General features: G+C 35.4%; 1 protein-coding gene across 1 annotated transcript in view; it reads right to left on the bottom strand.

The window, feature by feature from the left end:
• The window catches only part of CNTN5 (contactin 5), a 269,832-nt gene that overhangs the window by 200,823 nt on the left and 54,859 nt on the right, over positions 1–14,150 (bottom strand). The gene's annotated exons all lie outside the window — the stretch shown is intronic.

Below are 14,150 nucleotides of genomic sequence, written 5' to 3'. Positions count from 1 at the left end.
AAGTTTCAAGACATTGCCTGTTGGCTCCCATCTTGAAAATCAATGTCACCGATTTCAGCTGTCTCCTCTGCACAGGAAAATAATTACTAACAATGAAGAAGGTAAAATGTCTTTAATATACAGATTACTTGCTTTTAGATCTCTGTCCACATATTTATTTTTACCAGGACATTCCCAGGAACTTGTATGAACAAATTACTTAAAGTTAAAAAAAAAACCAAAAACCAATTAAAAAACCCCCAAGCAAACAAAAATGAAACAACAACAACAACAACAACAAAAAAACCAAACAACAACAACAACAACAACAACAAAAAAAACACAAAAACCAAAAAAAACCCAAAAAAACACCAAAAAAAAAACCCACCCAAAAACAAAAACAAACCCTCGATGTACAGTTAACCATAGTGAGAAGACATTTGGAAAAGTTTTTTCAAAATGCCACATTACTGATGGAAAATGGTTTTCAAGATGTTTCTTTTCCCCTTCTAGAGTTCTCCAGAAATCTTCTTCTCAGTTCGGGACCAAAGTCTGATATTTCACCTGGCTGGTTGAGGAGAATGTGCTTTCCAGCTGCTTTGTGTCATTGCTACAGTATTGGCCCATGTGTGCCAATACCAAGGTGCTCACAATGAGCAGTGTATCAAACCCCCAAACGAGTCTGCAGCTCACAAACTGCTAATTCCCTTAAAGGTGACCCAATTTGTCAAACAAAATGATCACCTGATTGTACTAAGTCCAGTATAAATATTTCATTTCAGTATTAAGGTAGATTTGAGCAAACCCAGAAGTAAATCCTCTGGAATCTAAAACATTTACAAAATGAAGACTCACATTGCAGCATATTGCAGCAGGGACTTTGCATTTTCATAGCAACAACAGACATATCTGCAGTATTTGCTTAAAAGACATCAGTCATAATTACTACCTGGAAAAAAGGATTCAGTTGAAGTGGATGAAAGCATTTTAAGACCATCAATAGTGAAAGCATGGATCTGTATGACAAACATAATTTACGCATTTTTCAGCTGCTAAACCACGGTTTTTCTTACTTTTAGAAAATATTTGGTTTGGGTTTTATGGATCAGTGACTGAGTCACTTGCCTCGACTGGTTTTTATTAACTGAGATAAGAATAAACAAGAAGACATAAGCAATGTGTTAGAAAACTCATCACACTTCAGGATACTCAATAAGATTAAAAGGAAAAGAAGGAATAAAATCTGGTAGCCCTGACTAACTGAACTAGAATGATGAATTCTGTCTTCATTTCAATGCACTGCTAGAGTGCTAGGTTCTGAATTGATAAAGTTTGAAAATAAGAAATCTTTGTAACTTATCTGAAAAGCTTGGTTATCTAAAAATCCCAAAAAACCCAAAACTATTATATATTTTACAGATCTTCAAATGTTTTTGTAGGAAGTGAAAGAACTGCAAAATAAGCTTATTAGATAAGGTTGCAAACAATTGGATGTAGAAAACAACTGATGTCCAGAATTATTATTTTAAAATAGTATTGCTCCTAGGAAGAGGCACAATTTTATGCACTGGTATGTGTCTAAATGTAATGCTTAAAAAACAGGTGTACTCAAAAAAAATTCTGACTGGTGAGGATATTTCTATTTTATTCTGCATGAAGCGGTCACTTGGTCTGTTCAGCCTGGAGAAGAGGAGACTGACAGGACACCTCACTGCAGTCTTCAGCTTTCTGACGGGAAACAGAGGGGCAGATACTGATCTCTGCTCTGTGGTGACAATGACAGGACCTGAGGGAATAGCCTGAAGCTGAGTCAGGGCATTAGATTGGGTATCAGGAAAAGGTTCTTCCCCTAGAGGCTGTTTGGGCACTGGAACAGACTCCACAGGGCAGTGGTCACAGCACCAGTGTGACAGAGTTCAAGAAGGATTTGAACAATGTACTTTGGCACATGGTGTGACTCTTGAGGATGGTCTTGCACACAGCAAAGAGCTGGACTTGATGATCCTTGAGGGTCCCTTTCAGCTGTGATTCTGTGATTCTGTGATATGTTACTTTAGAAGATAATATATGACCGTTTTGAAAATTAATGACAAGAGACCTACAGGAAAGATGGGAAGAGACTCATTATCAGGAAGGCTAGGGGGCATGGCTTTAAACTATGAAAGGGAGTAGGTTTATATTACATATTAGGAAGAAATTCTTTACTGTGAAGGTGTCAAGGCACTGTAACAGATTCCCCAGAGAAACTGTGGATGCCCCATCCCTGGAAGTATTCAAGGTCAGATCAGATGGGGCTTTGTCCAGCATAAGGTGTCCCTGACCATGGCAGAAGGTCTGGAAGTAGGTGATATCTAAGCTCCCTTCCAACCCAACCATTCTTTTTTTCTATAAGTCCCTAAAATACTCTATTTTCAAAATGCTCATTCATTAAATTCAGTATTTTTACCTCTATTCAATTAATCATAGAGCATTTCAAGTCAGAACATAACCATAAGTATCACAGAGTCCCACTCACATGATTTATTCAAATTTATCTGAGAAAATATTTTATTTAAATTTAATAAGGTACCTGTGATGCTGTGAAAATAAATATTTGAATTTCATTCTTTTTCCTTCAGGGTTAAACAAATTTTATATATAATTTAGATCTATGTCTCCAAAATCTACTCTGTTTAATTTGCTCTCAAATAATGTGGCAATAATTTTATATGGTATTTTACTGTCTTTCTTAAATTGTTATCGTAAAACATGTTTCTTTTAGTGTTTTTGGTCTGATAAAAAGTTCATTTAAAACAGTTAGAGAATCCAAAGGTTTTGCATTTGGATGGTTTTTCTTTTCTGTTTCTACTGTTCTTTTCTCTTCTGTTTCTAGTATTTTTTTACTCTACACTCTTGTATGTAAACCTTTACTCCAGGGAAAGGTTTGGATACGTATTATGGTCACAGACTTAGGCATGTATACAAAATAACAGGAAATAAAGGTAAATTTCTGGGCTGCAAGTTTCACTGAAGGTCTGTGTGATAAGTCAGTATGTGCACACCTTTCTCTTCAGGTAGATAAAGTGAACAAGAAAGGTTTATAGGCTGTGGGTCTATTTAAGGACAAGCTGTATGGAAGAGCTGGCTGGAAGAGAGGGAGGGAGTTTAGATGAACAGTGTCAGTTTCACTATAGCTTCATATGCCTTTCCTTCCTTATTAGATGACATTATAACTTCAACAATTGAATAACTAGAACAGAATTTAGAGACTTAGTGTCACATTTTCAGAAAAAATTTAAGATCATTATAATGGCATTTCTGTCGCAGTATATTTTTACCATTCTTATACATAAAAATAGTTATTTAGGCTTTTAGTTTTGACAGGACTGGGTCAAGTTTTGCCATGTCTATATATATATAACATATAAATATTAATTTCTTATATTTGCAGTATAGCATGGTACAAAGTCAAATTTGCAGTGTTCAAACTGCTGTAAAAACTACTTTATTTCAAGATAATAGGATATTCCTAACCAATGTATTGAAAAAGTTGATTTTATTAAAAAACCCCATATTTCATTGACTCTAAAATATATTGCTTTGGAATCTTACCATAAAAGAAATTAAAAACCAGTCAATTTCAGACTAAAGAAAAAAGAAATGCTTAAATTTCCTGTGGAACTAGTATCCCAGTATTTAAACATCCTTTGTACACATCGTACAAAACTCTATATTTTAGAGAACTTTGACCAAAATACACAGGAAAGGTCTTTATCCTGAATGTTAACCCAGTAACTTAGAGTGAACTGCTGGCAACTGTGTTTGGCAGGATAAAGTACTTAAAGGATTGGCTTTTCTATTGAGATTGCCACAAGGCAATTGAAAATACTTTCTTTCATTCTGATAGTTATGATTTTCTTACCAGTATTTCTGCTGAACTTTTACATTCACTGACATATTTTATCCATGATAATTTCACTTTTTTTTTAGCAGATCTGATTTTAATGAGGTAAAGAGAGTTTTTAGATTTAATTAAAAATTAATGGCTGTTCCACTTTTCCATATCAGCATATTAGATGTTACCAGAGCCTATATAACCAGCTCTGAAACTAAGAAAAAATTTACAAGTATTCTTTCTTACATTTGTGGCACATCATGGCTAATAATGATCATACACTAAGATTTTCTCTATTTCTCACACTTTAATTTCAATGGAGGTCTTTCATTTTTGAGTCATAAAGAAGGAAAGGACAGGAAAAAAAATGGAATTCAGAAGATGACTGAATTAGGGCTGACTTAAAATGACAGTCTTGCAGTCACTAACCAAAACACAGAGTGAATATCTGTTAATGAGTGAAGATGGTTGATATCTCATAGTAAAGAAAAAAAAAAAGTTTATAAATGGAAAGTATTTAAGCAGAAGTATCCTTCCAGGCAGAAGTTTATCCAAGGGGCACCTGTTTCATTATAGTGTCATCTGTAATAATAATTTAATAATTTCGAAGAGAAAACACTGAGTCATCGGTAGAAGGTTTTACTGAATGTATTGTAAGATTGCCATTCAAATATTTGGTCCACTTATGAGAACTAATTGAAAGGGAATTTAAGTTATTTATCCTGAAGATATATAAAAATTTCTAATTTTAAAAAATCAATTCTTTCAATGGATATTCATACTGTCAGGAAATCCATCCATTAATATAAACACCACAGATAGCATCTACGGTGACTATGATGGCAAAATCTTTCCATTGGAAGATTCTGTTTTAGTTACTCTCAGTTCTAGTTAAAATGTGACTAAGTGTCCATTCAGTCTGTTGAAGATTCAGCAGGTTATGGAAAGAAAAAGCATGTTCTAGAAGGTAGGGAACAAGAACAAGGAAAGAGAGCTTAGGTGCCTGGAAGTGGGAAATTTGAGACAGAGGAACTGAAGGCAATTAAGCAAAATGTGTACATGGAGACTAAAATAGAGCTAGAAAGATGCTGCTATCCTTTTTGATCAAACAGTAAATAAGGAGAGTGGAAGTGGGATCAGTAGCCTTATCGATAATAGGAGAGAGATCAGAAACCAGATGCAGGATTGAGATAGATACAGACAGATACAAAGGCTGAGAAACAGATTGGTCAGAGTGATGAATAGGAGAGTGATGAGTTCTGGCTCTGCTAAGCATTTGGGAAAAGCAGCTCCCGTTGAGCTCACACACAGTTCTCCAAATTACTGGATCTTTTACATTAATCTCTCATGTCTTAGTTTTCCATTTATAAAAAGGAGATAGTAATACCTACTCAGTTCATAGGAACACTGTAAAAATAAATGTATTAATGTTCATGAAGCACTCAGATGCTGTAATGATGAGCACCATAAAAGGCTTCTGAGGAAATTAATTTTGTCCTCAGAGTAGGTTTTGAATAGTCTGAATTAATGAAGGCAGGGGGCTGTGCACTGAACAATAAAAAACAGAACACTGTTAAGTAAGTGCGCAGTAATTCTTCTGTGACCTGAAAGAGTGTAGTGGGTCTAATATATTAACAAAATAAAAAAAAAAGAAAGGAAAAATAAGAAAAAAAAATATCTGACAATTCTATATTTCAGGACTCCGGTATCCAAGGCAAAATTCAGACTGTATAGACAATGATAAATTCCTCGTCCTGTAGCTTGGATGTTTGACCTTGCAACTCTAATAAAATTTATTGTAAGATTTAATGTGTAGTTAGACACACAGTATATAAATTTCTGACTTAATGCATTTTCTTTTAATTAGTGTGGCAGGTATGTGGGTGGGCTCAGGATTTACATATTTATAGAATCCTGAGGATATTTTTGCATGTTTCCATGCTTGATAAGATATAGGGATGAAACCTAATTAAAAGCTTTGTTTGGGGGAAATTTTTTTGTTTCGCTCTGTGTGTGCATGTGTGTGTGTTTGTATATGGAGACAGATTACAGTACATTTTATGGAAAGAATTTGCTTCTTTAAATATATATACCATGTCCTATGAAAACAACTTCTAACATGTGACACTTAAAACCAGTGTAGAAGAAATTTTAAACTGCTAGATACTGATGGCAGACATACAAAACTACCCAATCTCACAGAATTTAAGATATCATATTAAGAACTTGACATTATCACCATATGGTGGTTATCTGCAAAAGCTTTTGATGTTATCATTATCACTGGTCAGTATTTATTTTTGGAAATTATTTTGATTTTATTCTCAAAATAATTACAAGAAATGACAAACAAATCAACAGTTATATTACCATGTTCATGATTTTGAATGCAAAACACTATAAATAAAATATATCATTATTCAGTTGAGAATACAACCTCCATGCTGACAAAGCTTCCCATCTTGGCAGCTTTGGGTGATTTAATGAAGAGTTCTGCTGTGAACACCAGTAAAAATATCAAGAAGGACAAAAGACAAATTAGCCTTGGAATTGTGCTGTGCTGCTGTCCGAGTTTCTCTACTCCCTCGGGCAGGGAGGAGATCTCGCCGGCTGAGCTGAAGGCACGGCAGCCGACAGCCGGGGGGGGCACTCCCTAGATGCGCCGGGGCGTCCCGGGAGCGCCTCAGCAAGGGGCAGCAGGGAGCAGCAGGCAGGCGAAGTAGAAGAAAGAAGGAAGGGACTCTCCTCGGGGGTAACATCCAGAGCCTTTCCTTAACTCCAGGTGCACCAGCCGAGCAGCGGCCACGAAGCAGGAATACAGCAGCTTATAAAGGGGGTGGGAACACGACACATTGACCAATGAGGGCGAACTGGGGAGTGAACAAACTCGTGAGAAACATGCCGGCTAGCCAGTAGGGAATGTGACAGGGAGGGACCCTTGTTCCCGATCCAATCACCCACCGAAGAAAGGAGAACTTTCTGGAATATGGGAAGGAGACAGTGGGTGATGGACAGAACTTGGGGAGGGATTGACAGAAGGTAACCAGGGAAACAGGGGAGGAGAGAACGAATTGACACTCTCAGAGAGAGAGGTTCCAGGGGAGGGGGAGAGGGGGATCCCAGGACCGAACCATTATAGCTTTAGGGGGTAACAGAACACACCAAATGAATCCTGCAACACAACAGAATTGCACACTGTTGTGAAGTTTAGTCACTGAAGTAATAAATTTCATGAATGGAATTAATGGATGTTGGAAGTAGTTTAAGTCTGGATTTACTCTTACCTTCTTGTCTTCTGCCATTCCCAAAGTAAATGCAATTTTCTGTTACTGGTATCTCATGCTTCATATGGAACAGATGAGCTGTGTAAGCTGCTCTGTCCTCATAGAAAACTGAACAAAGGTGACCATTGAAGTTGGGGTTGTATGTAGATTAGCTTTATCCCACTGTCTTTTCTTTTTAATTTTTAATGATCTAACTAAAAAAACTTATCTTTTTTTTTTTTTTTTTTTTTCCATTTCCTTTGCCAGGGAAACTCAAATTGACTTCTCCTAATTCTCATTTTATCCATGTGTTTCACAACCTTCCAGATGTTTTCTTTGATGATCAATCTCCTTTATTCATTGTAGGCTTCTATTCATAATAACATTTATAATACTAGTAACAATTCTTCAGTGTTATTAACTCAGACAGGACTCAACTCTTTCCTAGAAGTTTTCTTCCCTGAGTTCCAAAGTATCATTGAAAATGACTCCATTGCTTTTATAAAGAGTACAGTTCCTAAATCAGCTTAAATGTCCTGTCCACTTCTTTCTTCTTCCCTCCCAGGCTTGTGCTGCTCTTTCCTTGGTACTATCACAAGTACCTGTGCCCCTGCACTTATAAACAGAACAACCAGTCAGACCACTTTACTTTTCAGTGAGACCAGGAGCCTGATTTGTTTCTCAGGAAAGCCATAATAAATCTGTGTCAGGATAAAGGAGGGAGAAAAATGAGAGCAGGAATGTTATGGTAGCACTACAAATACTGTGCAAGAAATTTCAAGTAAAACCTTTCATTTGAAAGAATTTACAATAGTGTTCACCACTATATGCCACACCTGGAAGGGTCTAAGTAGAGAGATGACACAGTAATTTCCAAAAGTCAGTCTGAGCTAGAACTTGTGAGGGAAATTTACAGTGTTTTCTGGTCTTGGCACAAAATTCTCCTTCAACCTTTTAAAATTTCTCCTGTTTAGTAAAGCTACTGTTAATTACTCTCATCTGTATTTAAATGCCAAGTCTAATGATTCATTAGCATCATAGATTAGATTGTGAAAGATAGGTGAGTTAGGTTATGGGCAGGTTAAACACCAGCCTCCCAGTCCTGCAGAGCAATGCACAATGCTAAAATGAGAAGTCAGTAGATGTAGTGTGCATCTTTAAATGATTGCTGTAATTACATTTCAAACTGTGTCTCTCTACATGACTGACTTCTATTAATTCTTCCAAAGAATAAGGACTATAAAATGTATTGTGTAAAGTACATTTTCAGAGTAAAAGACTAAGCAGATCTTACACTTCAGAATACTTTTTTGGCTTCAAAACTTATGTAGCAATAAATGAACTAGACAAGATTAATAAATCCCATTTCCACTTAAATATTTGGAAATAATCATAACTTTTTTGATGTTTGATGGATATGAGGATCAATGAGATTGAAGTTATCCCTATGTGCAATTCAAATGGAATGAGATAATAAATGTTGCTCAATGGAGTACATCCAGAACTCATACCCCTTTCTAAAGCTAGTAACTTAACCTAATAAGTATCAAATCTGTGTTGTATTGTTGTATAATCCCCAATCAGGGATCTGACCTCAAATTTTCACACTGTCTTCATTCTATACTTTCATGCAAAAGAAAAAAAATGTTAATTTTAATTAAGAATAAAAGATTTGCTGCATTAGATCTTCCTGAGTTTTGTTTCTCAGTGTTGTCAAAATGTCCCTCACAGGCTGGTTATGTATGAGGTGATGTATGATTCAAGTGGATGAAGTTGAGGAGTGAGTGAGCTGTTTCTACAAAGAGGAACCAACTTCTTTTGGGAGAGCAAGGGAAGTCTTATATCTTTGCCTTTCAGACAAAGATTTTTTCTATACTAACATAGTGAAAGGTATAAAGAAATAATCTCCTGCAGTGGATTTTCATCACAGATAGTGTCACTGTTGGAAGACTACCTGGGATTCTTTGGTGGGACCACAACCTTCTCCAAGACAATTCTTGTCACAATTTGGGTGTAAGCAGAATTGACTAGGAGCCATTCTCAAAAGAGAATTTAAAAGTACTCTGTGTCTTGGAAGGTAAATCAGTTTAGAATTATAGATGTGGACCTTTACATATGATTTGCTCTCAGTGCTTGTGAATGCTTACTTTACTAGCACAAAGAACCCCTTTTGTAAATGAGAGGATACGGTTTCGAGACAACAGACAGAAGATGAAAGAATTTCTCCATTCTCCTTTTGTCTTTGTGAAAGAAAGGACCTGCTTTTGGACACAGGAAAGGATTGGGTTTCCTTTGCTCTTTAAAGTGTTCTAATGGAGAGACAAGGTCTTTAAATGCTGATGTAGCAATGGAAATATAGAAATTGACTGTAATTTTCAGACAGCTTCAAAAGCAGAACTGAAGTGACTGAAACATAGAGGAAGTCTATCAGAGCTGATCTTACGCTATTACAGACAGACTGCTGTTCATAGGGTCAGGAGACAATTTCCAAAGGCATACTGTGGAAGGGGAGTTCCAGGAAAGAATTTGCTTATTTTTTTCCAAAGCTTTCACTGGACACCCCTCCTGAATACAGCTGAAGTCCCAGAGGGTTTACTGTTTGGCAAGACTCAATGATTTGTTTGGAAATTTGAACATAAAATTCATTAATTTTGCCATTCTTTCAGAAAGAGTGGGTGCTGTCTTCACAGTTTTAGATGACCTTCTTATTTTACTGATTTCTCCATACTTGCTTTCAGACATGGATTCACCTATGCAAAGGTGAGGTTGGAGGCAAATTTTCATTGAAGATTCACCGTAGCCACAACAGAGAACCAAGCTCTATTTTTTCCAACAGGAGAGCTTTGAGAAATGTGCTTAAAATGAGCTGTAGTGAGTTTTGCTATTTTTTATTCCTAAAGTTTATTATTCTAAGGTATTTATTCACTTTAGAAAGAAAGAATCAGGAAATGAATGACAGCAGCCTTAATTAAACCCATTATGTGTCTGTCATGATGACACTGGCAACAAATCCATGCAGATTGTTTCAAATCTTGCTTCAGGAATCCTTATGTTTAACAACAACAAAGAGTTTAAGCATGTGCTGAATTTTAATACATCACCCCATCAGCTTCAAAAGGATTATGCAGATATTTTAAGATGAAATGCCTTTTTAGACTAGAGCTGAAGTTCTTAGCATTTTGCACCACTGAACTTAGTTATATAAGCTGAATATTTCACTAAACAACAAAGTACCACCACAGCTAAAATTCAAACAATTTCATTTTCCAGACTTCTACATTGACTGAAAACATAATTTTTTCAACATTTTTATACGAAAAAATATATTTCCGTTAGTTTGTTTCCTGATGCTCTTAAGAAAAGAAAGGGCTAGATTTGTAAAATTTTAAAGTAGATATGTGCAAGTGGTTTGAACATTTATGTAGGAAACTGGTTGGAAAGAACAGCTGAAGCTGTTGGTAGAGTCTGACAAACACATTAATTTCAAATTCACTGAATGATACTCTTCAATTAATAAATTATTTATTAATAAAATACAAACAGTTCTACACAAAATTTACTTTTTATGGCATTTTCTCATGGTTTTCAGGTGCCTTTTAAGCATATATTTTCTGAAGAGAGCATATTTAGATAGTGAAGAAAACAATCCAAAAATATTGTAGTTCAAGTCACTGTTGTAGGTGTAGCTATTCTCAACTGACGTAGTAACATTCTTCACACAGCTGTGATGCTTTCAGAGCAAAACAATCACAAAGTTAAAAGTTTATTACAGGATGATCAGGGACGCTTTTGAAACTGAAAGTATAACTACCTGCATTTTGATTTCTTTTCTCACTTTCGTCTTTCATTTATAGTGCCTAAAACTGTTTAGATTGATATGATTTTGAAGTAAATGTTGCTGTTGTAATGCCATTTTATAATTCAGCATCTTCTGAAATGAACATGAGAAACCAAGGCTTTTCTCAAGTCAAGAGGGTTTAAATAAATCAACTCTTTACACATTAATGCTAGGAAATTATGATATATATCCAATAAGGTGTCCAGGGAGCATGAAGGCAGGAAAGAAACATAAGTGATTAAACTCATTTCTTACTAGGTGAAGTCAATTAAAAGGATGACATTCTGTGCTGTGACAGAATGGGCAGTGTGCAGGCTGTCTCCTCAGGAAATTATTGATTTATATGTCTGCAGCATGAGTGACTTCTTATTCTGTACATCACTGGTCAGACATCATAGATCATCCATTGGAAAAGGACATTTAAATTAAATCTAATCAATACCCTTCTCTGTAGATTAAAGGGAATAAAACAGATTTGGTAAAAGAAAAAAGGAAATGATGCAAAGAAGCCAGTGACAAATGGATTAATAAAATTGCAGTGAGGAGTTCCATCAATGACAGGTGAGAACTTGTTTCCCCTACCACTTCAGGTTTTTAGCCCAGGCTGTAAATATCACTAAGATGGTAGTCTTGTGAAAGGTTGAATAACCCACAGAAAAAGGAAAGCAATTTTGTTTTGTGACCTAATAGAATACAGAGACTGTACATGTGGCAAAGTTAAGCACAAAATACATCTGCAGTTGTAGCCAAAGTTATTAGGATGCTGTTCCAAAGAGAAGCTGTGGAACCACATACAAAAATATGCAGCTTTGCAGTAAGAGAGATAGACTTGGTCAAGCTGAAATACATATATTTTTTTCAATTGTGCATCAGGTTTTGTTTTTATTGAAAAAATATATTTCTAATTTCATTTATTTCATTTACAGCATGCGATAGTTTTCTTTTCTTTTTCTTTTTTTTTTTTTTTTTTTCTTGCTTTCTAAAAGTAACATAAACCAGCATGACCTTGGGGATGAGACATCACAGGAAATACAAAGAAAAAAAAAAGAACTTCTATTGAGTTTAATCTTCATAAGTATTTGCTGTGACAGTTTAAAATTTCAGGCAGACCTGTAACTGCACATAACTGATCTTCCAATTTTGCTCCATGAAAATAACCAGTGATAGAGTGGGCTATTTCAACTATTATATCTCTAAACATATACAGAGTAATGTTCACTTTATATCTCTTTTTCAAATCCAAAGACATGATATAAGTATCTCAAAGGATTTCCTATTTTAACTCTGCACACATATGCAAATGATATAGTACATAAACAGTTATATTTTCAATGCATCACCAATGCTGAATTACATGATAATAACCATAGCAACGGGGCTTTTGGCCATGGAACTGGGAGAGAACTAAGAGCCTGTGTGATAAACATGCTCTCCCTTTTTGGGTGTCATGATATTTTTGCATAGGCACCTTAGAGGACACATTTTGTCTGTAAGACAGTGTCAAAGGTCTTGGTTAATGGACCCTGCTCCATTTTCAGCTGCATGCCAGTTCTCTTTTTAATTAGAAGAACAACTTTCAAGTTGCAAAGATGTAACTATTTTCCACAGAAGTACAACACATGCATTCAAACAATTACATGAATTTAATTTTTTTTTTCCTGTAAAAGTGGTAAGTTTCTAAGCTTTTGGAATCAACATCCATGGTTTTCAGCAACGAAAAGGAAAGTGAAGGCCATTATGTGTAGCTCTGTATCTCAGTCAGAAAAGGCTTGGTTTATCCTTGGGATTATAGATTACCCTTCAAGCCAAAACTGCAGAACACCAATTACTTTAAGTACTTTAAGGTTAGAATATTTCCTGAAAAAATCTATTCCAATGCTTTACTTTCTGTCTTACCGAAATCAACTGGACACATGCAGGCCAGCTGTCAACAAGAAATACTTCCCTATAAAGGTGGTGAGGCATTGGAAGAAGTGGCCCTTGGATCTGACTTAAAACAACTTTTCAGTGCTACAAGTTTCTGATATGTTAGCATGTACTTACAGTGTGATGACATCATTAAATTTTAATTAATTTAAACAATATTAAAATCTGAGATGCTGCATAATGCAAATATTATTTCAACATGAACACCAACTATTTAAGATCAGGGAATTGAAGCATTAAGACAAGAGTGGACGAGAGAGTATCATGCTACATAGAAATTGATCTACAAATACACATTGAACTTGAAATTACTCTTGTGAACAAGTTTCTCATGAACTTTTAAAAGCGCTTCAATCAGTTATTACTCTATCATTTAAAAAATATTTTTATGTCCTTATAACAGCCTTTTCTCTGATTCAAGTCCTGCAGCACTATTTACTACACTTCAGCACTTCCAAACAGCATTCTGCCATTAAAATTTCCTAAGAAACTTGCATTACAATTTCCAAATACTTTATTAAACAAAATCACACTTTGGACATTAAAATGTATTAATTTGGATACCTGCAAGAGTAGGTGTGTAAGATAACAAAAACTTAAAAATCCAGTGAAAATAAACCCACTAAACCAAATCTCTTCTTTCTGTCTCTTTTTTTTTTCCTTTTGGTCACTTTATCTAAATTAATTTCATTGGAGAAAGTGACAATATAAGTACATGGGGGTCTGAATGGACTGTGGGTAATATTGAAAGTCATAAGTCTTCTGTTGGGTTTTTTTGTTTGTTTTTTTTTTTTTTCTTTTTTTCTTTTTGTTCTATGGGAGGTTAAATAGCCACCTCTTAGCCCTACTCTTGAGCTGGGAACAGAAATCTGAGGTTCAGACAGCTGGAACCATGTATTTTTACCAGTGGTTGGGTTCTCTAACCATGAGATTTGTTGTAGGATAGTTTTCTTTAAAAGACAAAATGTGGCAGAGTTTTCTCAGAAACTACATTTAAGACTGAAGTCCAGTAATACCATGATACTCTTGTGGTGCTTAGCGTTTTAAACATTCTTCCCTGGCATGAGCAAACTTTTACAAATGTCATTATTCTTCCCAGCTCAGGAGTAGGTGGATAGTACCATGATCTCCTAACAACCACCTTGATGAAATATGCAGCAGACAAGAATTAAGCAATAAATTAAAGAGGTTTTTGCACTTCTTTTAAAAAACCACTCATGGTAGGATTTATCTAGATAAACTAATAAAATTATGTTGGATTTCCTCCTGT

This window comes from Onychostruthus taczanowskii, unplaced genomic scaffold (assembly GCF_017590055.1).
Source record: "Onychostruthus taczanowskii isolate IOZ18803 unplaced genomic scaffold, ASM1759005v1 scaffold54, whole genome shotgun sequence".
Lineage (NCBI taxonomy): Eukaryota > Metazoa > Chordata > Aves > Passeriformes > Passeridae > Onychostruthus > Onychostruthus taczanowskii.
The sequence above is the reverse complement of the archived record's forward strand: the minus strand, read 5'-3'. Positions and strand labels throughout refer to the sequence as shown.